The sequence below is a fragment of the Aquarana catesbeiana genome, linkage group LG03 (genome assembly GCF_042186555.1).
Source record: "Aquarana catesbeiana isolate 2022-GZ linkage group LG03, ASM4218655v1, whole genome shotgun sequence".
NCBI classification, from domain to species: Eukaryota; Metazoa; Chordata; class Amphibia; order Anura; family Ranidae; genus Aquarana; species Aquarana catesbeiana.
In genome coordinates, this window is record NC_133326.1 from 63,598,250 (window position 1) to 63,602,541 (window position 4,292).

Genomic DNA, 4,292 nt, shown 5'->3' on the forward strand with positions numbered 1-4,292 from the left:
ATTCCATACCAGACACTTCAGGTCTGGTACGGATTTTAAGGGGAGCCCCGCGCCAAAAAAAAAAAAAAAAAAAACCGCGTGGGGTCCCCCCAAAAATCCATACCAGACCCTTATCAGACCACGCAACCTGGCAGGCCGCAGGAAAAGAGGGGGGGACGAGAGAGTGCCCCCCCCTCCTGAACCGTACCAGGCCACATGCCCTCAACATTGGGAGGGTGCTTTGGGGTAGCCCCCCAAAACACCTTGTCCCCATGTTGATGAGGACAAGGGCCTCATCCCCACAACCCTGGCCGATGGTTGTGGGGGTCTGCAGGCGGGGGGCTTATCAGAATCTGGAAGCCCCCTTTAACAAGGGGACCCCCAGATCCCGGCCCCCCCCCTGTGTGAAATGTTAAGGAGGTACAAAAGTACCCCTACCATTTCACTAAAAAACTGTCAAAAATGTTAAAAATGACAAGAGACAGTTTTTGACAATTCCTTTATTTAAATGCTTCTTTTTTCTTCTATCTTCCTTCATCTTCTTCTTCTTCCTCCGGCGTTCTCGTCCAGCATCTCCTCCGCGGCGTCTTCTATCTTCTTCTCCTCGGACCGCTCCGCACCCATGGCATGGGGGGAGGCTCCCGCTCTTCTCTTCATCTTCTTCTCTTCTTCATCTTCTTCTTCATCACTTAAACACTTTTTATGAGAATAACTTGCATATAAGCCTTTAAAATTAGCACTTTTGATTTCTCCCATAGACTTTTAAAGGGTGTTCCGCGGCATTCGAATTTGCCGCGAACACCCCAAATTGTTCACTGTTCGGCGAACTTGCGAACAGCCAATGTTCGAGTCGAACATGTGTTCGACTCGAACTCGAAGCTCATCCCTACTAGTAATGGCAGTGATCGGGCAATATTGCTGCAGCCAATCTGACACTGGGGGGGGGGTGACTGACTAACTTCTTCCACTTACATCACCAGTGACACTAATACAGGGATAAGTGCTAATACTGTACACTGTTGTGATAATACTATACGCTGCCACTGTACTAATGACACGGACTGGGAAAGGGTTAACATCTAGGGCGATTAAGGGGGAAACAGAGAGAACATTCCCTCTGTATAGAGCTCTGTGTTGATTGTCAAGAAAGAGCTCTGGGCTGTGATTGGACACAGCTAATTGGAAGGTCCCGGGCATGAATCATTGGAAGGGATCTGCTGTTACAGCAGAGCTGGCGGGCAGGGGCGCATGTGTCCTGAACACAGAAGAAAGCCGTGATGTACAGGTATATTACGGGCCTTGTCACAGTATGATGTATTGTGGCAAATTGACAAGTGGATAAGGGTAGTAAAACCCCATGGTTTAGCTGCCTTTCTACCGCTCCTGAACTGCTCCCCTTTTGCTGCTGAACCAGCTGGGATGTACACATGACAAGGCGCTCAAAGCTTTGCAGCTACGGCAGGAATTATACCCCCTGTCCCGCTAAGCAGATGGTCCTGCTCACAACCATGCACAGCTGCAGCACAGTTGTCTGGTATTTAGGGGTTAAAACAGGCGCTGAGAAGCCGATACCACCACCTATCTATTGCTCTCTGAACAGCGATCCGAACAGCAAAGCAGGTGTACAACAGGCCTAACACACATAAACAAGTTATAAAAACACTTCTCTGTTGGGCCTGCAGTTATATGAATTTCTGTACATTTACATGCGGTTCTATGCACGCTTATGTGCACTTTTCTGCATAGCTTTCTTTTTCAAAGACATTTTTTCTCTGACCTAATTTATGTGGGTGAGAGGTGTGCGTTGTGGTGAAATTATGCATGTTTACACTAGGGTGATCGCATTTCATCACGGGGGGGGGGGGGGGTTCCCCTTAGTCTGCCTATAAAGTGGCGCATCTGTATCATGCATAGAACATGCTGCAGCAAAAATGACATTTCTAAAGAAAAATAACGAGTCAAATCAGATTTAAATTGACTCGCGGTAGCAATTGCCAGCACTCAGCTATAGAAAAAAATAAATAAACAGCATGGGGTCCCCCCCCCCGCAATCCCTACCAGACCCCTGTCTGAGCATGCAGCCTGGCAGGTCAGGAAAGGGGGGGGGGGCGAGCGAGTGCCCCCCCCCCTCCTGAACCATACCAGGCCACATACCCTTAACATGGGGGGGGGCTTTGGGGCAGGGGGGCTCTCCCCCCCACCCAAAGCACCTTGTCCCCATGTTGATGGGGACAAGGGTCTCTTCCCCACAACCCCGGGTTGTGGGGGTATGCGGGCAGGGTGCCCCCAGGTCCTGCCCCCCCCATGTGAATGAGTATGGGGTACATAGTACTCCTACCCATTCACCAAAAAAGCGTCAATAAGTAATAAAAATAGACAGTTTTTGACAATACCTTTATTAAAAAAAACAAAAAAAAAATGCCCCTCGATGTAAATCCATCGTTAATCACGCTGACCGCCGCACAGGGAAGAAAAATGCTCCTGCTGTCTATGAAGGCTGGCCACCTACTGCAGGCTCTGATGTTTGACAGTTCTTATATAGTTAAGGAGGGGCCACCTGGCGACGTCACCTGGTGGCACCGCCCCCCCCTTGTGACATAATAGACTGGTGCATGCTGGGTTGGTGACTGCACAAGGAGGCGGTGCCACCAGGTGACATTGCCAGGTGGCCCTGCCCCTTACCTATATAAGAACTGTCAAATGGCGGAGCCTGCAGTAGGCGGCCAGCCTTCAAAGATGGTGGGAATGTTTTTTTTTTCCGGGTGCGGCGGGTGGTGTCATTGACAATAGATTTACATTGGGGGACTTTTTAAAAAAAAAGTGTTTTTATGTACCCCATACTCATTCACATGGGGGGGGGATCTGGGGGCCCCCTTGTTAAAGGGGGCTTCCAGATTCTGATAAGCCCCCTGCCCGCATACCCCCACAACCACAGCCCAGGGTTGTAGGGAAGAGACCCCCCTGCCCCAAAGCACCCCCCATGTTGGGGGAATGTGGCCTGGTATGGTTCAGGAGGGGGGGTGCTCACTTGTCCCCCCCTTTCCTGACCTGCCAGGCTGCATGCTCGGATAAGGGTCTGGTATGGATTTTGGGGGCCATTTAAAAAAAAAAATGTTGGCATACTAGGCCCGAAGGTATGGACTGGTGGGGGGACTCCACGCCGTTTTTTAACCGGCAATTTAAACATTTTTTTTATTATTCAGCTGTCAGCGGGGAAGCCCATTGACAGCTGATGACACATCAGTTGTTAAGGACGGGGTGGCCAGCTTCACGCCCGCTCCTTAATAACCAGCTTTTACTGCGTTTTGATTGGACAAAGCTTTGTCCAATCAGGGCGCAGAATGCACTGTGCAGGGTGACTGTGTCAGTTTCATTCCGGGACACTGTATTGTCCCGGAATGAAGGTGCCTAGGACAGACCTGCAAAATGCGTGACTTTCCTGGGCAATCCGGGACACGTGGTCAACTTAGTTTACACACATGTATGTGCCTTCCTTTCCTGTGCAATAAAATGCAGATGTGTTGCATTTTAACACACATCTCTGGAAGGTATATAATCTCAGCATTCTAGTGTGAACATTACACATAGGAAACTATTGTGTCATTGCAGTTACCAGTGTTCATCCAGTGAGAAAAAACGCAGGTAATTGCACATGGTGTGAACGGGCTCTAAGGGTAGAACCCAAGTTCTTGTCCTGAAAATTTAAGGGCATGTGCAGTGACCTGCATTTTTTCCGCAAAGAATCAATGCAGGTCACAGAGAAAACAATAGTGTGCCTCCTTTACATGCGGTGTACATATAGTGTGTTGCAACCTGTCTGCATTTTAACACAACACTCATGGAAATGCAATGTAATATAGTGAAAAGTACAGATTAAAAAAAAAAAATTATATATATATTTTTACCCCTCTAGGGACCATCACTTTACAATGAACAGCATGAAAATACATGCCAACGCACATAAAAACACCACGTAACGCAATGCACATGAAAATACATGTTAAATGCACATGAATACACATGCATTTTTCATGCATTGCAGTGAGTTTTTATGTGCAGTATGATGTGAAAGGACCCTAAAGCTATGTTTACACTAGCCTGCATGATAAAACATAGGATTTTACTGTGTAGACTAGTTAACCTTATTTGAAGTGACACACTTTATTCATGTCACTGCACAGCAGTAATCACTGTGTTCTCCCAGCTTGAATGGCTTCCCCGCCAGGAGAACACAATGGCTCCGCAGGAGAGATTCTCCCATCAACACTGTCTGTGTTGATGGGGGAATCGAGCCCTGGTTGCAGGAAAGAAAA